The following is a 23,581-nucleotide window of genomic DNA, read 5'->3' on the forward strand; positions in this document are numbered from 1 at the left end:
TCCTCTCTGTAAGCTGCTTAGCCATACTATCAGGCAGCGAATATTATTAAATCAAGTTTTAAGCTGTGGTAGGGAGGGAACGATAAGGAAGGAATCTGAATGAAATTAGGTTAGAGTAGGTCAGAGGAATAGTTTCCGAAACCAGAAATTACTCTCTGTGAGACGCTAGATAGAGAATCCTTTTCTCAGTTTCTTTCAGGGCTGAGACATTTTAGGGGCCATTTTGTAGGGTTGGAGTATCCCTCTCTGTGAACCAGGGTAAATGTTTTCTGAGGGTGTAGTTTCACCCACTGTCCTGTTGCACTGCGGAGGAGCTCAAGGGTCTCTTCTTTGTAAACATATATTCAAGTGTGTGTGTGTGTGTGTGTGTGTGTGTAAATTTTCCTAGACAGGCAAGCTTTCGATGCCAGGTTACTTTAGGTTGTCTGTTTGTTGAGCAGGTAGAGATTTACACTGTGAGTCTGGTCCTCCTGAAATGCAACAGACGTTGAGTTGACTTCACTCAGACATTAAGCAGAACCTATTCGTATACACACACACACACACACACACACACACACACACACACACACACACACACACACACACACACACACACACACACACACACACACACACACACACACACTGGGAATGTTGCCCCTAGTTGCCATCTTTCTCTTCCACTCCATTCCTCTCTGCATTCTCTCTCTCTCTCTCTTTCGCTCCATTCCCCTCTTTCTATATTCTCTCACTTTCTCTTTCTTTCTGTCTCTCTCTGTCTCTCTCTGTGGGTGGTCTCCTGGCTGCTTTGTGCTGCTCCTCCTCTGATCTGATTAGGATGGCTAGAATATGGCGTCAGCTCCCCAAATGTTTCTATTGGCTACATCACCATGACTACTGTACACAACAAGTTCCATATGTATGTCTTCGGTCACAATACTGTCACAAAGGAATACATTTACTTCTCTCTGAGTAAACAATTGTTCTTTCTTGTTCTGCTTTAGGCCTATTTTTCTCTAAGATGTATCCATCACTGAAATGAATGTGGAATTGCTGAGAGCCTGTGAAAATAGACTGCCACCACCGCGTTCCTATCAGGTGACTGGAAGGGACTCCAGATCAGGTGTATGTAGGTTAATGTAAGCATCGGTGTCCTACTTCTGTCTGTTCATGATCAAACCAATGACTGTGGAACAAACCAAAAGGTATCGCTCACATCTCTGCTGTCAGTATAGCCTGCTCACTCCATATAATATGTATCTTTAGTGTACTGTGCATGAAATTTACAGTAGGTAGTTTATGCTGTATTTTTTGTCTCTAAGGCGTTTAGCCCTCATGTGAAACAGCTAGCCAGGCAGTTCCACCAGGCGGTGTGTTTCTATGTTAACTCTCTGCAGTGAGGGAAAAGGCTTCTGGGCCTGCCTGCCTGCCTCCCTGTCCGACCCAGCTCATGTTTTGTAGCAACGCGTTTGAAAATCACTTCAAGATGTCCTACGCAAGCACTCATTTGACCTCAGAAGCCTCTGCGTTTTGTTCTCTCGCTCTTTTTTCCCTCCTTCTTCCTGAGGTAGTAGAGTAAGATATTGACAGATACCCTTGAACACCCCTCTATCCTCCTCTCTCCAGAGCGGCCCAGGGGGGAAGCTGGGAGGAACCGTCTTCCTTCTGCCAACGCACATCACTCCTGCTCCACCCCCTCACAGGGCACACTAGGGTGGGGAGAAATATAGAGCCAACATCATTACTCATTTCACTTTATAAGGGCAGTGTGTGTGTGAGTTTGTGTGTGTGTGTGTGTGTGTGTGTGTGTGTGTGTGTGTGTGTGTTGTGTGTGTGTGTGTGTGTGTGTGTGTGTGTGTGTGTGTGTGTGTGTGTGTGTGTGTGTGTGTGTGTGTGGTGTGTGTGTGTGTGTGTGTGTGTGTGTGTGTGTGTGTGTTTGCCTACATGCTTGTGTGCATCCTCTGCTATTAACCCATTAACTCAATCTAATTCCGGTTAAGATTAAAGACGAGTTCACACTTCTTCTAAACTCATTCACTTCTCATGATCAGTGTACATTCTCCTAGAAGATACTTTGATGCAGCCGTAAGCCTGAATGACTGGTGACGATGGCTTGACTTTTCAGCAGCAGCAGCAGCCATGTTTCTGTGCTTCTGTCAGTCTGAGTATTGACGGCCAGCTAATCTGGGGGTGTTAGCCTGCAGGGGTTAGGTCAGCTATTTCCCAATCTGAGGATGATGGCTCATCTGAAAGCTTCAAGACTCTGACAGGCGGTCAGCTATTTATCACTCTCCCCTGGTTAATCTAAGAAGCGTTAGCTGCGAGGTACTCTGTTTTTTCTCAATCTAAGATTAGTGCTAATCTGAGAAAATTAGCGCTCTCCGTTTTTAACCATCACTCATATTTGGCTGTAATGTTACTCCAGCTAGCTGTTATAATCTTGGAACTTCATACAGGATTAGTGTATAGTTGAATGATGCTATGGCTAGCTTAGTTTGTGTGAGTAAGAATCCATACATGATTAGACTGGTCCAAGATCAGTTTGTGCTGTTTTGCCAACTCAAACATAGGAGTTGCCAAAACATCACTAACAGATCTGCGACCAGGCTAATACTGTATGAGATGGTTGTGGATGTATGAGTCCTGCCAGTGTGAAGCCTCTGAGTGTCAGTCCTGGTGTTCAAACCCACCATCTCCTGTCTCATCGTGAATAACATTGGTATAATCCAACTGTCGTTAATCCAGCCATTCGCTAGCGAATTACCTTTCCCTCAATAGGCCCAGGAGGATACCTAATGGATTAAATATTGCTGAGACATTAAAATGCAAATGTGGCATGAACAGTATGACCTGTCTCCCCCGTTGTTAGGCAAGCTTCCGTCCCGTTGTTAGCGGCGTCGTGTGGCGATGATGACTGGCGGATGTGATGTCACATCGATCATGTTGACGGCTGTTGGAGCGCTCCCATATGTTTCAGAGCTCAGACTAGGTTAGTGCTGCGCAGAGAGGAAAAGGCAATGAACTGCTGACTGGTAGCTAAAATCCGTCCCAAATGGCACTCTATTCCCTACATAGTGCACTACTTTTGACCAGAGCCCTATGAAGTATAATAGTGCACTTCATAGGGATTAGATGCTGTGAGGGGAAATAAGGCATAAGGAGGGTAATGGTATGGAAGACAACCATGCTTCAGTCTGGTTATTATGTTCTGGGTTCAGCAGGTAAAGCAATAAGGGGCTAGTATAAAGATAACATACTTTCATAGTATTCATTTAAACTGATTACATTCGACATTTAGTTAGAGAAAAAAACTCGACCTCGCTCTTGTTTTGTCTCACATTTTCTCTTACAGTTCAAAACAATTTGGAAAAAGTCTCAAATGTCAAGGTAAATATTGTGTTTAATGATCGGCCCTTTTTTGAAAGGAGAAGGTTAGGGGAAAGAAACACAATGATCTCTGTTGACCTTTGGAAAGGAGGAAATATCACCTTTCATCTCCGATCGAATAAGCACTCTTTCTTTTCTCAATTTAGACAGCTCTGCTATTTGGAGGCTCATTATGAGAGGAAGAGTGGTTGTCTGGCTGGCTGTGTGTGTGTGTGTGTGTGTGTGTGTGTGAACATTTGCATGTGTGTGGGGTGCGTGCCAGCCAGTCTGTTCACTCTACAGAGTCCAGAGAGGCCCATAGAGTCTTGCTCTGACATTTTTGGGAGGTCATGAAAGGAAGTGGTATGTGGGAGTACTGTGGCAGGTGAGAAAAGGAGAGCGAGAGAGACAGAGAGGTTGAGAGAGAAAGGTTGAGAGTTAGAGAGAGAGAGAGGAGATGGTGAGTGAGAGAGACATGGATGTAGGGAAGGATGAGGAAGAGAGAGAAGGAAGGAGGATGAGAGATAAGGAGTGAAGGAGAGGGATGGAGAGAGAGAAAAAATTAGGAGTGTGTGAGAGTGGGGCAATCGTGTGAAATAGTAATTGTGGTTAAGGGAGAGGTGTATCGGCGGTGAATCTCAAACCTGCCCCTCTCCCCTCGCTCCTACCAACTCGATCAGAGGGCCCTCTGTTGTCAGGTGTTGCTGACGAAACTCTGAAGGTGACTTCTAGGGCTGGGAATTGCCAGGGACCTAACCATACAATGTTATCACGATACTTACACTCTTAGAAAAAAGGGTTCCAAAAGGGTTCTGCGGCTGTCTCCATAAAATAACCCTTTTTGTTCCAGGTAGAAATATTTTGGGTTCCACCCTCTTTGGAAAGGGTTCAACCTGGAACCAAAAGCGGTTATTCAAAGGGTTCTCCTAAGAACCCTTTTTGGTTCAGAAAGTATTCACACCCCTTGACTTTTTCAGCACTTTGTTGCGATACAGATGAATTTAAAATGGATGAAATTGAGATTTGTCACTGGCCTACACACAATACCCCATAATGTCAAAGTGGAAGGATGTTTTTTGAAAGTTTTACAAATTAATAAAAAATGTTTTGAGTTAATATGTATTCAACCCCTTTGTTATGGCAAGCCTAAATAAGTTCAGGAGTAAAAATTTGCTTAACAAGTCACATAATAAGTTGCATATATTCGCTTTGTGTGCAATAATAGTGTTTAACATATTTTATTTTTACAACTACCTCATCTCTGCACCCCACACATACAATTATCTGTGAAGTCCCTCAGTCCAGCAGTGAATTTCAAATACAGATTCAAACACAGCGGTTTTCCAATGTCTCGCAAAGAAGGGCACCTATTGGTAGATGGGTAAAAATAAAAAGCAGACATTGAATGAGCATTGTGAAGTTATTAATTACTCTTTAGATGGTGTATCAATACACCCAGTCACTACAAAGATACAGGCATCGTTCCTAACTCAGTTGCCAGAGATGAAGGCCAATGGTAACTTTAAAACATTTAGATAATTTAATGCCTTTGACAGGAGAAATTTGAGGTTGGATCAACAACATTGTAGGTACTTCACAATACTAACTTAATTGACAGTGTCACGGATCCCTCCGGAACTTTCATCACGCACACCTGTCCCCTTTTCCCAATGATTAGTATTTGTATATATGTTCCCTTTGGTTTCCATTTGGGGGGTTGATTATTGTTACTATGTCCGTTGGTGCGTGTGAGTACCTGTGCTGTGTGTTTTGGCTTTCGTGCCATTGTGGATTGCGCAGATGATTACGGGTCTCGTCCCGTGTGGTATCATTGTGCGCGTGTGTTATTTATTCGAGGTACTACTTGCTCTTTTGTTTGGGTTTAAACCCTGTGTTTTGATACGTGTTTGTTTGGTCTTCGTCCCCGTGCCTTTACACGGCACGCCGTAATTTGCTTACAATTAAAAAATATATATTACACATTCCTGCGTCTGTCTCCCGATCCTTTATGCCAACGTGACAGAATAATTGACCATTGAGGGAGACAGCGGGAATGGCCCGTCTGACGACGCTGTGACTGGTCTGTCTGGCGCCGCTGCAATTTCGGCAGCTGCTACTGGGCCGTCCGACGTTGCCACTACGGGTCCATCCGACGGCGCCACTTCAGCAGCCAGAACTGGCCTGTCCGACGCCGCCACAACTGGTCCGTCCGACACCACTGCTGCTGGTCCGTCCGACGACGACACAACTTTGGCAGCTGCATCGGGTCCTGATCGACCCGCACTGCGTTCCTGTGATCGTCCTCGAGGCCGGTGTCGTTGCGCTGCTGGTGCAGCGTGTCGGGGGAGGGTACTGTCACGGATCCCTCCGGAACTTTCATCACGCACACCTGTCCTCTATTCCCCCTGATTAGTATGTTATATATGTGCCCTCTGTTCCCTCTGTCTTTGTCAGTTATTGTTCCCATGTCCGTTGGTCGTGTGAGTACCTATGCGTTGGTGCAGCTGTTATGCTGCCAGCTTTATATATTTTGTATTACGGGTATCGTCCCGTGTCGTTCAACGAGGTTTACCCTTGTTCTTTTGTTTGGGTACAGCCCAGTGTATTTGTATATGTGTTTGTTTTGGGTGTATTAAAAACCCCTACTGTGTATTCCTGCGCCTGTCTCCAAATCCTTTATTCACATTACTGAGTACCACTTTCCATTTTTTCAAGCATAGTGGTAACTGCATAATGTTATGGGAATGCTTGTAATGCAATTTGCATCCTGTAGCACAAACTCCAAAAAGGTCTGGGACACTGTAAAGTCCATGGAGAGTAAGAGCACCTCCTCCCAGCTGCCCACTGCACTGAGGCTAGGAATTACTGTCACCACCGATAAATCCACTATAATTGAGAATTTCAAGAAGCATTTTTCTACAGCTAGCCATGCTTTCCACCTGGCTACCCCTCCCCCAGTCAACAGCTCTGCACCCCCCACAGCAACTTGCACAACCCTCCCCCATTTCTCATTCACCCAAATGCAGATAGCTGATGTTCTGAAAAAACGGCAAAATCTGGACCCCTACAAATCAGCTGGGCTAGACAATCTGAACCCTCTCTTTCTGAAATGATCCGCCGCAATGGATGCAAAACCACTATTACTAACCTGTTCAGCCTCTCTTTCGTATCGTCTGAGATCCCCAAAGATTGGAAAGCTGCCGCGGTCATCCCCCTCTTCAAAGGGGGAGATATTCTAGACCCAAACTGTTACAGACCTATACCTATCCTAAACTGCCTTTCTTAGCTCTTTTTGAAAGCCAAGTTAACAAACAGATCACCGACCATTTCGAATCCCTCCGTACCTTCTCTGCTATGCAATCTGGATTCCGAGCTGGTCTCCTCAGCCACACTCAAGGTCCTAAATGATATCCTAACCGCCATCGATAAAAGACAATACTGTGCAGCCGTATTCATCGACCTGGCCAAGGCTTTCGACTCTGTCAATCACCACATTCTAATCGGCAGACTCAACAGCCTTGGTTTCTCAAATGACTGCCTCGCCTGGTTCACCAACTACTTCTCAGACAGAGTTCAGTGTGTCAAATCGGAGGGCGTCTTGTCCGGACAACTGGCAGTCTCTATGGGGGTGCCACAGGGTTCAATTCTCGGGCCGACTCTTTTCTCTGCGTACATCAATGATGTCGCTCTTGCTTCTGGTGATTCTCTGATCCACCTCTACGCAGACAACACCATTCTGTATACTTCTGGCCCTTCTTTGGACACTGTGTTAACTAACCTCCAGACGAGCTTCAATGCCATACAACTCTCCTTCCGTGGCGTCCAACTGCTCTTAAATGCAAGTAAAACTAAATGCATGCTCTTCAAACGATCGCTGCCCGCACCTGTCCGCCCGTCTAGCATCACTACTCTGGACGATTCTGACTTAGAATATGTGAACTACAGTGAGGGGAAAAAGTATTTGATCATCTGCTGATTTTGTACGTTTGCCCACTGACAAAGAAATGATCAGTCTGTAATTTTAATGGTAGGTTTATTTGAACAGTGAGAGACAGAATAACAACAAAAATATCCAGAAAAACACATGTCAAAAATGTTATGAATTGATTTGCATTTAAATGAGGGAAATAAGTATTTGACCCCTCTGCAAAACATGACTTAGTACTTGGTGGCAAAACTCTTGTTGGCAATTACAGAAGTCAGACGTTTCTTGTAGTTGGCCACCAGGTTTGCACACATCTCAGGAGGGATTTTGTCCCACGCCTCTTTGCAGATCTTCTCCAAGTCATTAAGGTTTCGAGGCTGACGTTTGGCAACTCGAACCTTCAGCTCCCTCCACAGATTTTTTATGGGATTAAGGTCTGGAGACTGGCTAGGCCACTCCAGGACCTTAATGTGCTTCTTCTTGAGCCACTCCTTTGTTGCTTTGGCCGTGTGTTTTGGGTCATTGTCATGCTGGAATACCCATCCACGACCCATTTTCAATGCCCTGGCTGAGGGAAGGAGGTTCTCACCCAAGATTTGATGGTACATGACCCCGTCCATCGTCCCCACTTTCTTATTGACCGAGTCACTGGTGCTTCCTGCTTCAGTGTTTGCTTGTAAGCAGGAATCAGGAGGATATAATTATGGTCAGAAAAACACAGGTAAAATCCTAGAGGAAATCCTGATTCAGTCTGCTTTACAGCAGACACTGGGAGATTAATTCAACTTTCAGCAGAACAATAACCTAAAACACAAGGCCAAATCTGGAAAGCTCTTAGAGATTTACCCAGCAAGACTCACAGCTGTAATCGTTGCCAAAATTCTAACATGTATGGGTGTTGAATTATTTTATTTTTTATATTGATTTTTACAAATATTTATATTTTCCTTCCACCTTGACTTTACAGAGTATTTTGTTTAACTTCTATGGGCTACGTGGGACGCTAGCGAGTACATAGCTCAGCCATCACAGCAAGCTATACAGACACCCGCCAAGTTCGGGGCAACCTAAACTCAGAATTAGTATTAGAAATATTCTCTTACCTTTGCTGATCTTCGTCAGAATGCACTCCCAGGACTGCTACTTCCACAAGAAATGTTGTTTTTGTTCGAAATAATCCATATTTATTTACAAATACCTCCGTTTTGTTCGTGCGCGGAACCAGAGACGAAAAGTCAAAATTTTCCATTACCGTACTTAGAAGCATGTTAAACGCTGTTTAAAATCAATCTCACTGGTATTTTTTATGTAAAATTGCGATAATATTCCAACCGGACAATAGCATATTCATTCAAGAAGAAAAAGAAGGAACGGCGCGCTCGCATGACCGCGCATATCCAATCCCTTTGTTGCCAGGCAGACCACTCAGTAACTGAGCTCCTATTATCTGCCCAGTGACAGGAGAATGCTCAAACCACTTTCTGAAGGCTGTTGACAGCCAATGGAAGCCTTAGGAAGTGCAACGTCACCCCACAGACACTGTAGTTTCGATAGAGAATCAAAAGAAGAACTACAATTCTCAGACTTTCCACTTCCTGCTTGGATTTTTCTCAGGTTTTTGCCTGCGATATGAGTTCTGTTATACTCACAGACACTAATCAAACAGTTTTAGAAACTTCAGAGTGTTTTCTATCCAAATCTACTAATAATATGCATATTCTAGTTTCTGGGCCAGAGTAGTAACCTGTTTAAATTGGGTACGTTTTTCATCGGGCCGTGAAAATACTGCCCCCTACACCCCAACAAAAATGCCATTTCAATCAATTATAATCCCACTTTCTAACACAACAAAATGTGGAATAAGTCAAGGAGTGTGTCACGACTTCCGCCGAAGTCGGCTCCTCTCCTTTCCACTTTCCATTGTTCCATGTGTTTTGTCTTGTTTTCCCGCACACCTGGTTTACATTCCCTAATCACACTACATATATATTCCCTCTGCTTTCCCCAGGTCTTTGTGTGGAATTATTTTTGTTACGTGTTTTGTGTGACGCGCCAGGCTGGTTTTTCCCCGCGTACCGTGTTTAATCCGTAGCATGTGTATTGTTAAACATTTGATTCATTGTGACTGTTGTTCACGCTTTTCACTTTTGCCATTGGCTGGAGGTTTTTTGACGCAGTTGCGTCCGTCTGTTGCTTCTGCCAAATAAAGTGTGTGCCTGATCACAACTCTCTGCTCTCTTGCATCTGACTTCTATACCAGTAGCGCACAACATGACAGAGTGTGAATACTTTTGTCATGTATACTCCTTCTCTGGCCTCTAGGTCACCGGACTGCTGATTATTACGCACACCTGTCACCATCGTCAGCCACACCAGACACTCACCTGGACTCCATCACCTCCTTGATTACCTGCCCTATTTATGTCACTCCCTTTGGTTCCTTCCCCAGGCATATTGTTTCTGTATGTGTTTCATGTCGGTGCACTGTTAGTGTTTCTTGTTTTGTTCATGCTCGTTTATTTATTACATTTATTCACTCCCTGAACTTGCTTCCCGATTCTCAGCGTACATCGTTGCAACTTTCTGAAAGCACTGTAGCACCTTTTCTTTTAAGATTTTAGGTGCGCGATTCTCACAGTTCTATATGTAAGCGGTACCGGAGCACCAAGTCTAGGACCAAAAGGCTCCTTACAGTTTTTCCCAATTGCTAAGACACAATTTTGCAAACTAGGCTGGTTTTATCAAAATACTTAACACAATTCACAAAACCACACACCCAAACTGCAAAATACCTCATAGATCCTGCAAAATGAAGCACTGCAACCAAAACTACATATAGCATTATCAATATCAAACGTTTGCACGAAATGGCACACACTTCATTCATATTACCAGATTTTTGTCTAACCAACTACACACTGTTGGGCATAATGAAAAGCACTCTCATCTTTAGTATGCTTTGCCATAATTCTAAAATAGTTCAAATTGTAGAAAATTCTTCGATGCACAGAAATATTTGCAGATACACATGCTGTTGAAACATTTTATTTTTTATTTTTCACCAAACAACTCAGTGCAACATGTGCACAGCAGATATATTTACATTGACTGAACAAAAATATGCTCACAAAAAAACAGTAAACTGAGAAAAAAAATATATAGAAAAAAAAAAGAGGCAAGAAAAATAATTAGGCAGCATCTTGCGGCACAGATGGGTCTGGCCACAACGCCTCGTCCACATCACAGGCAATATCTTCCCTTGCCAGACATCGAGGAAAGAAGCACCTTGAGTGCTTCCATCCCTGAATCGCACCCACATCAATCTCATCACATGCCTCTTCCATAGCCTGCACAAGAGGCATGCGCACAAAGGGCTGCCGGTCGTATACCTTCCACCACCATGCCGAAAGTAACTATTCTATGGGGTTCAGAAATGGTGAGTATGGTGGGAGGTATTGCACGAGAAATGGTGGGGGGTCAGCAAACCAGTTTTGGACTGGGGCTGCACGATGAAAGCTCATGTTGTCCCATACTACAACGTACCGGGTTCTTTGATGGTCTGCATCATTCATACGCTCTGGTGGTATGAGAATGTTGTGGAGTCTGTCCAGAAATGTGAGAATATGGGCTGTGTTGTATGGTCCAAGGTTGGCATGACGGTGGAGGACACCATGCGTATTGGAGATGGCAGCGCACATTGTGATGTTTCCACCACGTTGACCAGGAACATCTATAATGGCTCTGTGGCCAATGACGTTTCTCCCCCTTCTTCTGGTCTTTGCTAGGTTGAACCCAGCCTCATCTATAAAGATGAACTCATGTGGATTTGCATGAGCATCCATTTCCAGTACTCCCTGAAAACAAAGAACAAAAGCAGTCAATATGGAGTTATCCAGTACACTGGGAAACAATGTTGCGTGTAGTGTACTGCAGTCAATATTGTACTTACATCCACATATGCTCGTCTTACCTCTTTGTTTCTCTGAGAGTTTCTCTCAAACGGCACCTTATAAAGTTGTTTCATTATGATTTGGTTTCGCTTGAGAATGTGAGCCAATGTGAACAGACTGACTCGTTGAATGTTGTTGAATAGGGTGTTGTCTTGGATGATGTGGCTTTGAATTTCTTGTAATCTGATTTCATTATTTTCCAAAACCAAGTTTACAATGGCAGCTTCCTGTACCCCGGTGAACATTTGGCCCCTTCCTCCACCATGGTTGCATCTCTCAGTCCTTTAGAAAAACAAAAAAACAAAAATATAGGGCTTGGACAATGCAGCCTGAAGATATTTCCTCCACAGTAGAGTAAATTCTACAGGAAATTTGTGCAGTTAGTGTATGACATCAGCCATTCATGAAGTTAACAGGTGTCACCCAACTGATACACTATGACATGGGGTGTACTATATAGTGTGAAAGAAATGTTGGTTACATACCTGTACTCCAGTCTAAATGTCCGGATGACACAGGCGACAGTAAAACGGCTCAAGTTGGGCTGCACTCTCTGTGCAGCCTCTCGCATTGTCAGCCCATGGTTGATGACATGATCAACTAAGGTTGCTCTGATTTCATTTGAAAGTTGTTGTCTTCTTTGGCCATGAACTCCTCTACCAGCTCTACCCCTACCTCTCACTCTTCCTCCCCCTCTCATTCTCCCCCTCCCTCTTCCTCTTCCTCTCTCTGCAACGGCTTCCATTGTTGTTGTAAAACAAAACGTGCTCACCTGTGGTCTTTTCATAATGCTTACTTCCTGATTGAAGTGGTAACAATTAACCATTGAGGTGTTTGGCCAGGTGGCACATGTATTGGCCAATTAGCTCATGTAGTGTCATTTTGAATGGCAGTGTTTTGAAATGACAAACATGTGACTTTATGTCAGATTGTTTTGTCTTATGCAGAGAACCGTGTGCAGTGCATTTAAAAAGTGCCATTTTGAATTGCAAAATGTGTGTAAAGCAGAAAATGTGTTTAGACTTTTGTAGACCTGAGAAGAGGTTTTGCTCTCTGTGTGTCAGTTTAAATAATTGTGCTGTGCATGTCATTTTAGTGTGTTAGCAATTGGAAAAAACTGTAACAGCTTCTACCCCCATGCCATAAAACTGCTGAACAATTAATCAAATGGCCACCTGGACTATTTACATTGACCCCCCCCCATACTACTACTCGTTGTTTATTATCTATCCATAGTCACTTTACAAATGATCTCGACTAACCTGTACCCCCACACATTGACTAGGTACCGGTACCCGCTGTACATAGCCTCGTTATTATGTAATTTTCTTGTGTTACTTTTGGATATAATCCATTTTTTTACTTTATTAAAGTAAATATTTTCTTAATTCTATTTCTTGAACTGCATTTTGTTTAAGGGCTTGTAAGTAAGCATTTCACCTGTTGTATTCGGCGCATGTGACAAATACAATTTCATTTGATTGCAATTAGATACTGTGATTTGATGTTCACAAAATATTGCTTACTACATGTCTGCTGCAGAGAGACAAGAGAGAGCCATGAGACAATGTTTTTCAAACAGTCAAGGAAATACAAGTGCTGAAAACATGTTGGCTCACTATTTAAAAATAATGTTTTTGGTGCAGGTACAGCCCTAGCTAACACTACTTACAGTCACAATAAAAAATAATACATTTTCAGAGAGTGGCAAGAGGATCAATAATTAAACAACTTCGGGACACACACGTGACTTGAATGATGCAAATCATGTTCCACTTACAAATAAAACAAGCATGAAATTCAAATTAACAAGTACCCCATGTCGTTTTGCAAGATTTAAACCTCAGTAACAGTTAAACATTTAATTTGAGAGGTGTTTCATCTGTTACGTGTCAAGTCTCGAAATCAGACATTAGCAAATGCACGTGGCGTACAGTATAATTAGGCACGCCTCTCCATTCTTTTGTATTCAATTGTACAAACTCCAAACATATCGCAGTGCGTGTCGGGATTGGACTTCACTCTGAAACCTGCAGCCTTGCTGGATTGGTCAAAGTGGCTAAAGGAGGGTCTAATTAGCCCCTATCTACACCCTCGATCATTTTCACTCCCTCAGCTTTCACACTTGTGAGGGGATGAGGGTGATTTGGGATTCAGCCAGGGTCTTACTGCAGTGTCCGACCCCTCCTCTGTCTGTGTGTGTAGTTGTTGGTGATTAGATGTTGAGCAGCAGCTGGTGTCTATATTAAACCCTCTAATTAACTCTGAACGACGGCAGCAGCAGGTTAGTCCGACTCGTTCGGATCACACACATGCAATGCACACACACACACACACACACACACACACACACACACACACACACACACACACACACACACACACACACACACACACAGTCAGATGTAATTATGGAGGATATGTGCTGATTCCCATAACTAACTACTCTTCTGCTCCGGGAAAACATGCCAAATGAACCAAACTGTAAATGTCAAAGTCTGAATTATTAATCACTGCAGCAACACATGCTGTTATGACTGCACAATGCTGCATAAATGGACGTTTAATGGACATTTTAGTCAGTCACAAACATAATCAGATGTGATGGGTGTTTTTGAATGCAGGGAGGACGTTCTTCTGCATTGAGATCAAAGAATTCTCTAGAACACTCTGAAGATGCAGTCCCATCCATGGATACACTATACTGACATAGTATGTTGCAATTTGGCTGCAGATCACCTCCTCATTCATACAGTACTGTAGTTTCCACATCCTACTGAATGGAGGAATGGATTTATGGAAATCTCCTCACTCTCTGGAAAGCTGGCAAAAGCTGCTTTGTTGACAGCCCTGCTTGGCTGAAATGGAGTGGTAACAAAGGCTGTCTTTCTTCCTCTGTAGCTCTGTCGCTATCTCTGTGAGGCTGTGACCTCCTCTTATCTAACGCCCGATAAGGAACTTTGTCATTCAACAGTTTACCAGCCCGCCTACCAGCCAGAAAAGGGGATGGAAGAGTTGTTTTCTTTCTCTCCATTGAAGATATTTAGTGTTGCTTTCTACTTCACTTTGATAACAGCAGAAAAAAAATAAGATTTTACATTTACCATTCCTCGGTCTTACAAATGATCTGTGACAAGACTGTAGTGTTTTTTGCTTAATAACTCTTATTTTAGTAAAGATTATATACGGTCTCAACAGAGGGCTAGCTATTGGCTTCATTAGATGGACTGGCTGAACAGAGACTAGGGCCTCTGAGATTATATCACTCCCATGCTTTATGATGTCATTTCCTGCCCTGATGAGAATGGGAGAGGAGAGGACTTACCCTTCTCTGTCTGAGCCCAACATTACATAGAGCTGTATCACAGTTGGACTAAGGATGAATGAATGGCCTGAGATGAATCTCTCTCTCTCTCAGCAGTTAAATCTTTGTTTGAATGGAAACTGGCCAATTAATTAGTCAATCATTGTTCTAAACCTTTCTGACCCTGTGGTAGAGCATGATGTCATCCTAGTGGTATGTTCCAATGCCCCGTCCCTGTTACTCCAGTTCGAGATTCACATCTTGAGAACAGAGATTCTCTCTTAATGGTACTGGATGAGACTGATGATTGTCAGATTCTGTGTGGACAATGCTCTGATTGAATAGGACTCTAGTCTATAATGGAGGTACCAATAGTACAGAGAAGGGTTCATATGTTTCTGAGGCATTGCTTTAATATTGCATGTCTTTCCACTTAATAGTTTCTCTTGATATTGGCAGTTGTGGCACATTCTTGTTTGATAGTGTTAATCAATGCACTGCTCCTCTGACTGTGCTGATCTTATCTCACCTGTTGGTGAGTCATTGCCATCTACTGGTCACATGATGCTCTGAGTTCATTTAAAGTTTATTTGAAGTTTTGTCTCGTCGTGTTGTGGTCATTCACAGTACCAATCTGTCCCTTCTGTCTTTGGAGCAACAATCACTAGTCAGCAAGGTAGACAGCAGTTAAGACCATATCTAACTTGAAAGGTAGAGTCCGCTGTCATTTGACTTTCTGCTGAAAGTGCTCCTAATAATAGGCTTAGGTCTCTTTTCTCTCAGCAGTCTGAAATGCCAAGTTTATTCACCCTTCATTTGAAACCATCTTCCTGCAAATTACTACTCCACTCTCACTTTAGAAATCCATCCAGCCAGTCGACTTGATAAACTCAGCACCACCACTCAGAACCACGTAATGTTCCATTGTTACAAAGGAGGATCCTCTCTGAAGTCATACATAGCCCCATATCCCTAAACTTCTAGTGAACCTCAACCTCAGTGATTCTCCTCTCTCCTCCGGGTCCATCTGAAGGCAGTATGAAGCAGGGTCATCCCAAGGCCAATCCACTGTTAGATGTCTTTCTTTAGCCCTATGGCTCTATGGCTCCCAGACTTCTCCTCTTTGTGGATGATGCTAGCTCAGCTACCATCTCTCTGAGAGTTCATCTGTGCTCCTGTAGCCGCTGGACCGCATCCCAAATGGCCCTCTATTCCATATGCAAATTACTACTTCTGACCAGGGACCATAGGGTTCTGGTCAAAAGTAGTGCACTATGTAGGGAATAGGGTCCCATTTAGGACACAGCGTTGTACCCAGAGCTGCTCAGTGATGAATAGAATAGGGATTATAGCTCTTCTTCTTTCAATTCAGCCAGCGCTGACTCCGAAGCAGAGTCTTATTCATGTCGCTGGGATTGCAGTTATCAGCCTGAGTGATTTGCATTTTAGTCAGCAACAAAGCCACAAAGCTTCAGGGTGATTCCTCACAAGCAAACAGACAGACAAGACAGGCCAACTGATGAGCTATTTGTCCATTCCCGCTATTAAGAAGTAATTGTGTGAAGACCACGTCCCCTTAGGCCCCGAGGCTACAGGTGTTGTTTCATTAATCAGCCTTCAATTAATTGCAACGCTGAGCTGTGGAGGCAATCAGCAGGATTTCCAATAAGCAGTGTTGTGCTTAGTGGTGTTGTGGCGGCTGGGTGTGTTATGTCTTGGTGTTTGTGATTGGGTCTCTTCTATTGATCTGATGCTGCCTGGGCCCAGAGGTGGAGGACACAGAGGAGAGAGGAGCAGAATAACAATGACAGGCCTGATGGATCGAGAGAGAGAGAGAGGGAGGGAGGGAAGAGGGAGGGAGGGTAAGAGAGAGAGAGAGAGAGAGAGAGAGAGAGAGAGGAGAGAGAGAGGAGAGAGGGAGAGAGAGAGAGAGAGAGGAGAGAGAGAGAGAGAGAGAGAGAGAGAATGGAGTCTGTCTTCTGGAGGAGAGCCAGGGGCGTGTCACCAGCATCCTAATGCAGAAGGGGGAGGGAGGTGGAGGAGAGGGGAGGAACAGATGTGCTATCTGAGTTCAAGAGGACTATCACTGCACACACACTTGTTTTTTCTATCCTCGTGGGGACCAAACATTTATTTCCATTCAAAATCCTATTTTCCCTAACCCGTAACCCAAAGCATAAACCCAACTCCTAACCCTAATTCTAACCCTAAACCTAACCCCTAAACTTAAAATAGCCTTTGTCCTCATGGGGATGTGGGAAATGTCCGCATTAAGGAGAATTTCCCTTGTTTTACTATCCTTGTGGGGATGAGGATAGACCAAGACCACACACACACACACACACACACACACACCAAAACAAACAGTTGGACTGAGAAAAGCACCAGCTGTGTGGTGGTTTAGTTTGTCTTGTGTAGGATGTTGCTGTACCTCATCATGGCTGATGTGAAGTGGATATGGGGTTTCTGCTGTGTTATATGCTTTTGCCCTTGGAGAACTGTCTCCTTCCTCAGAGAAGTAAATCAGTCAGGGATCGGAATGCTCTGATTGGCCTTATTCTGTTACAGGGGGAGGAGTCTAAAATATGGACCTATTCACTGTGTATGTTTGAAATATATAGGTACTCCCTTATTCTCACTGTATAAATACTAATGATTTCACTGTATGAATACAGCATCACAGTCAGGCCGGCTCTAAGATGAAATATACTGTGTATGGTGCCCAGGCAGGGCTAAGCCAATTATACCAGGCAGTGTGATGCAAATGTGATGTTCACTGGCAGTGTGAACACAGTGAGCTGGTTTTAATGGCCTTCCTAATGGCTAGTAGGCCTGTTTCTTTCATCTCATCTGTCTACAAAGTTGGCCAACGGAAGTTGAACTCTAGAACGATCATATCTGTGCATATGTGAAGTCAGCCATTTTAGTACCTGTCCTTCCCTGTCAATGAAATGACCACCGAGATGCATCAGCCTGTAGGCAAACAATACAAGGTTATACTGTCTCTGTGCTATCTATGCTTTAATACGTTAGCTTATGTGTCACTGCCACATTGCTTTACTGCTATTTCATTTGACTTTGTTATTTGCTAAGTTTTTATTACTAAGGAGTTTTCTAATGATATGGACTCGGATGTTAATTCCCCATTTTATTTTTATTTTACCCTTTTGTACTGTGTGAGGAAGTCCAGCCCAGGGAGTGTGGTGTCTTCTCTCTGTCATCTCATGGTCCAGAAACATGAATGCATCCCGTTATAAGGCAGAAGTTTGGGCTATTTGCAACTGAAAGCCGTCTCGGTACAAAAGCCCTGTGATCCTAAATGACACGGCCTGTGATTCAGTAGCTTGTTTCATTAGACTTCCAAATGAGACAAATTGCCTTGTCACTCCGGAGCGCGAGGAACAGTACACAAAGAAATGCTTCACTTGTCTTAATTCAGTAGCTGTTAACTTACATCGGTAATCTTAACCCAGGCGGTTTGAAGAGATCTGTACCAAACAATATACACAGTGAATATATTCAGTTTGGAGGGGAGTTTAGAAGGGGGAAGTGAGGCTGTTATTGGTGTCTCTAGTATTTTATAAGAAGCATGATGATTTAAACTGAAATAACATATTTAGTACCATCCAAAAGGGTTAGAAAAATAGCAAGCGGCACCTACTGCATAGGATATATTAGTACTATAGTATATCAGCAGTATGTAGCTTTTCATTGTCTTTAATGATGACACCACAGTCCAACCACTTCACCTCCATTTCCTCCACCACCTGTTGATTGATACTTAACCACATTGTCCTTCCTTGATGTGACTGATGTGTTTCAGTAATGTTATCTGGTGGTTGGTTAGGATGCTAGTGTTCAGCTGTCTGATATGGAGAGAGTGTTATTACATTACCCTTGTCCTGATGGATGGGAGGACGGAGGGAGAGAGTGATTGAAACGCGACCCAGGCCCTGGCCCTGTAACCTGAGAAAGATAAACTCTCTCTCTCTCTCTCAGCCCTGAAACCCTGAAAACAAGGGAACATATACAGACAACACATGAGAGAGAGAGGCAGAGAGAGGGAGAGAGAGGCAGAGAGAGGTAGTGCGAGGTAGTGCGAGTGGATGGGAGTAAGGAAGTCATCTGTCAAGATGAGTTATGATGCATGGCAGGGATGGGAGGGAGTAATGATGATTGGAGGACTTGTAGGGTTGCTGTAGACTCCAGTGGATATACAGATTGCTTTTCTCCTCTGGGAGCCCAGCTGTGTGAAGGGGGGAGTATGAGAGGAGAGCAGAGAGGGAGGGATGGATGGATAGCAGTAGTGGTGAATGGTGAAAGGCTGAAGGGCATGCCGTGTCAGCGCAGATGGAGGGATGGAAAGGATGGATGACAGGAGAGAAAAGGGCAGGCCAGAGGGCAATGCTACTGTGTTGCTCCCAGTCAGATGAATCTCTCTCTCTGGTCTATCAGCCCCCCGCTGTGTCTCTAGCCCCACTTCCTCTCACTTCCTCTCCCTTTAACCCCCCTTTCATCATCATCATTACACAGGCCCTCAGCCATACCCATTCCCTCTCTCTCTCTCCCTCTCAGCTGGTGGTCCTTCTGGTTCCCTGTGTGTGTGTGTGTGTGTGTGTGTGTGTGTGTGTGTGTGTGTGTGTGTGTGTGTGTGTGTGTGTGTGTGTGTGTGTGTGTGTGTGTGTGTGTGTGTGTGTGTGTGTGTGTGTGTGTGTGTGTTTGTAGCAGGCAGGGTGTCCTGTGTGTCCTGAATAATACATGACCCAGTGCCCTCTTGGATTCTCCACCCATGCACTAGCACCCTCCAATACTGCCAGCAAACATCCCTCAGTGTGTGTGTGCATGCATCTGTGTTTTGAATGAAGCCTATAGTTAGTTCAGGCAGCTTATTGCTCCTGTCAGGGGATGTCTGGTAGGATATCCTCAGTTGTTATGTGGATATATGTACAATAACAGACAACCAGCTCGCTTGAACTGGATGTCAGCCGCACCAATATGTCGTAAGAAACACTGTTTGATTGACAATCGGAGTCAGCTTGCAGGTGCCCGGCCCTGTCACAAGGTGTTAGATGCTACGGGAAGCCCCACCGGCCAAACCCACCCCTACCCTGGACGGCGCTGAACCAATTGTGCGCCGTCGTCCTATGGGGCTCCCGGTCACGACCCGTTGTGGCACAGCCTGGGATCGAACCGCAGGCTTTTGACCGCTGCGCCACCCAGGACCCCTTTTACCGATTAATATTCTATTAGGATGCTAAGTGTTTCCTGAATTATATTCTATGATTGCCAGGGTAGAATGCCCATTTGTTAGCCTCGAGATATACCATTGTTAATGTGGATTTCACGCTTTTCTGCCTGATATCAGGTATGTTAGTGAAGAGCCTCCACAACACAATGGACACACTCTGGTTCCTATGGCAACACACCTGTCAGTCAGGGCATGAGATGGAGAGAAAGAAAATTATAGGTAGAGGAGGAGAGAGAGAGGAAGAGAGCAGGACTGATAATAAGAAAGTGAGAGAGGGAGAGAAATGTTACTCTACCTGTGGTTTGTGGTGTGCTATGTGACAGGGTCATGATGTTGGCGTTTTCACAAATTGCGCTGTCACAGTGGAAGATAATTCATTGACCTCTATACCCTATCTGAATGACACACACACACACACACACACACACACACACACACACACACACACACACACACACACACTACTTCCATATGAAAAATTGAAGAGACAATATCAGATGAATGTATTCTGTATGTAATATGCTGTGAGAGATAGTTGACTCTCTGCTCCCATGCAGTGTAAATAAGCAGAGAGGCTAAACCCTGACAGCACTTAAGGAGTGTCTCCCCATGCATCTCTCCTCTGATTGTTGTTGATGCTTCTCATCCAGGGCTAGATTAATGGATGCAGGCTGGCAGGGTATGGCAAGGGTTTCATATTTCATCTAAGTGCTGCAGACTAAGTGTGTACTGTACTGTGCTATACAGGGAGAAGAGAGAGAGATAGAGGAGAGATATACACAATCGATAGTGTTTGAGCCCCGTCTCTCCCTGTTGCCAACCCCAGCTCAGTGCATGCATGGTCTAACCCAGCTACACTGCTACACTGCTATTGCTAATGCTGCAGACACTGCTGCTGCTGCTGCCACAGTCTGCTTCCTCAAACTCCACCGGCCGCACCATCTCTCATCGCTAAACGGGGGCCGCCGGCGCTCCAGGATCGCTGACATGGACACAGGAGAACCCCTCAGCCATCTGCTGCGTCACAGCCTGTCTCCTAACGCACCTCTCGTCTCAAATCACAACACATCATCTCTCTCCGCTCAGCGCCCGGGAGGATTGTGACGCGTCAGTCTGCCACTTCCCCCCCTCCAGTTTCACTCCCCCCTGTGTTGTAGTACAATCTCCTCGTTTCCAACCTGCCAGGGCTAGCGGGAGAGAGAGGAAGAGAGAGAGAGAGCAAGGGATAGAGAGGGAGATGTTTTGAGTTTGTTAGCATGGAAATGAGAGGAGAGTGATTGGTGTTAGTGGTGCGGTGTGTTTCGTCTGCTCTCCAGAGAATCCCAGGTGAGCTGTGTCCTGCTATAAGGTAAGAAGACAAACTGATTACTGATGATTTTTCCTCCTCCTCCTCCTCCCCAAATCCCTAGTTCCCTCTCTCCCTTCATCGCTCTCTTGCGGTAGAGCAGTGCGTGCAGGCTTGTGTGTGTGTGTGGCTCAGCCGGAATAGTCTTCCCCAGACACATCACACACATGCTGTACAGTACATTAGATGGGCATGTTTACCATTTACCATCTAGGGCATGTATAGAAATAGACGGAGTAGCAGCAGTGCTGTGGGTGTGCGTGTGTGTGCGTGTGTGTGTGTGCGTGTGTGTGCGTGTGTGTGTGTGTGTGTGTGTGTGTGTGTGTGTGTGTGTGTGTGTGTGTGTGTGTGTGTGTGTGTGTGTGTGTGTGTGTGTGTGTGTGTACCATGATGAGCTCACATGCTAGCTCCACGCAGGCCCACCTGAGACTATCTGTGTGTGATAGTGATTAGGGAGGATGTGACGAGGTTATGTAGACGCAGGGGGGAGGGGTTGTGTGGGGAACACGGTGGGCTGACTCTGGAACTCTGGAAAGCCTCATCTGCAGTTTCTATACAGGTTCTTTACGTTGCATTCATTCAGCAAGCACAAACGAGAGCATCTTTAGTCTTCTTTCTTCCTCTCTGTCTCTCGCCTCCTACCTCCCTCCCTCCCTCCTTCCCTCCATCAGGACTAAAGGGTATGTTTCCATTGTTGTGCTGCGAGGTGCTGATGTTTGCCCGTCTAAATGGCTACTCTGTAGCAGTGTTTGCTGCTCACATGTCACACTGGTCTGAGTGTCCGTCAGACCGGCGATCTGCATAAGCTCTGCTTCCACCCCGAGGGAGGACACTCTCCCATCTGTGTTAATGCCTCACAGAACCCTACTGAGGCAGAGAGGCTTTGCCTTGGGCTTTTCTGCAGGGCCATACGACACAACGTACATTCTTATCTTTCTAAGGAGATGGGAGAAGAGAAATGAACAGAAACAAGCAGACAACAGAAACGCAGCAGCAGTACTCCTCCATGGCTCGATGGTTTATCCTGTTGATGGGCGATCGATATAATAAATATCAATTTCAAAAGTATCTATCTCGGTTCAACCAGACTAAACCATCGAGCCATGGAGGGGGGTTGCTGCTGCTTTTCTCTTCCCTCTTCTCCTTAGAAAGACCAGAAGAGAACAGGGACTGATTTCAGAAAGAGAGTGATGAGGACAAAAAGGGAGGGAAAGCGATGAGGGAAATAAGAGAGGAGTGGATGAGACAGTCAAGTGGTTAGGGGACGGAGGAAGAGGGGAAGAAGGCAGAGAGGCCTAAGGAGGAGTGACTGGGTCTACACGCTTAGAGAAAAGGGGATCCAAAAGGGTTCTACCTGGAACCAAACAGGTTCTTCAAAGGGCCTCTATGCAGAGAGCCGAATAACCATTTTAGAACCAGAGCACCTTTTTTTCTAAGAGTGTAGGGCCCAAGTTGAAGTGGTGCTCTTTTGGTCGTGAGTTATGAGGAGGCCATTGTCTGGGTTCAAACCTGAGCCCTTTACACTTCCTGTAATGTACAGAGTCTCATCTGCTATGAAGCCAGATTTAGACTGTTTGATCTTCCAGATCAGGTGTAGGCAACGCTGTTGCTGGAGTGCTGCAGATACTGCAGGATTTTTTCCCCCAACTAGGCACCACACTGAGCTACTAAGTTAATTGATCAGTTCAGCGATTGCCTCAATTCAACCCACCTGTCCTACCTGCAGCGCTCCAGGACCAGGGTTGCCTACCCCCTGTTCCAGATATTGATCTATCATGTATGCTGCCTCTCCGCTTTACCCTTCCCGGTGGTATATTTGCATATCTTGCTAGTAATCTCATTATGTAAGTGTTCTGTTTAGGTCAGATCCATTTCTATAGAGAACAATGGTAGCCTTAGTACTATGATAATGATTCAGAATATGGAGACTGTAGGCTCCATTGAAGTGATAACCATTGATGAATTTATTATAAACCCATTGAATGATTATGTATTTCTATGGTGCTAAGCTACTATGAGAGAGGAGAAGAGAAGGGTCACTTCAACCTGGTGTGATAAATACTACAGCACTTATCTGTCTGGGGGCAGTAGCCTATGCATTCATTCATCTCTGATTCACTGCTACTTTCATAAAAGGAGGGACATATGTCTGAATCGTCATGGAGACGAGTTTCTAATGGCTTCATAGTTTACTCTCTATATTTTGTTATACATATTTAGTGGTTCACACACAACAGCTGTTTTAGTTGGAGTGGTATGTGTCATAGTAAATGGGGATCATTTACTGTAGGAAGACCAACCACTTGCGTCCAGTAGAAAAGCATGGAATGAACCATTAACTGATACAACTGTATTGGTATCAGTGCATCACCGGACTACTGCTACACTTGCTGAAGTTCAAATGCCCACTAAACCCACCTTACCTACTGCAAAGACCCACCCAATCCACCCCACCTTGTTC

The 23,581-nt window shown here is 44.6% G+C and overlaps 1 protein-coding gene across 2 annotated transcripts in view; it reads left to right on the forward strand.

Annotated features, from left to right (window-relative positions):
• Window positions 1-23,581, forward strand: part of LOC106579405 (cyclin-dependent kinase 14) — a 216,499-nt gene that overhangs the window by 20,632 nt on the left and 172,286 nt on the right. The window contains exon 1 of one of the 2 annotated variants that reach the window (XM_014159287.3): window positions 20,917-21,123. The exons of the other annotated variant lie outside the window; for it this stretch is intronic. The gene's annotated coding sequence lies outside the window, so the exon portion shown is untranslated. Of the gene's footprint in view, window positions 1-20,916; window positions 21,124-23,581 lie in introns of those variants that run through there. 2 annotated transcript variants of the gene reach the window in all.

This window comes from Salmo salar, chromosome 02 (assembly GCF_965601325.2).
Source record: "Salmo salar chromosome 02, fSalSal1, whole genome shotgun sequence".
Classification (NCBI taxonomy): Eukaryota; Metazoa; Chordata; class Actinopteri; order Salmoniformes; family Salmonidae; genus Salmo; species Salmo salar.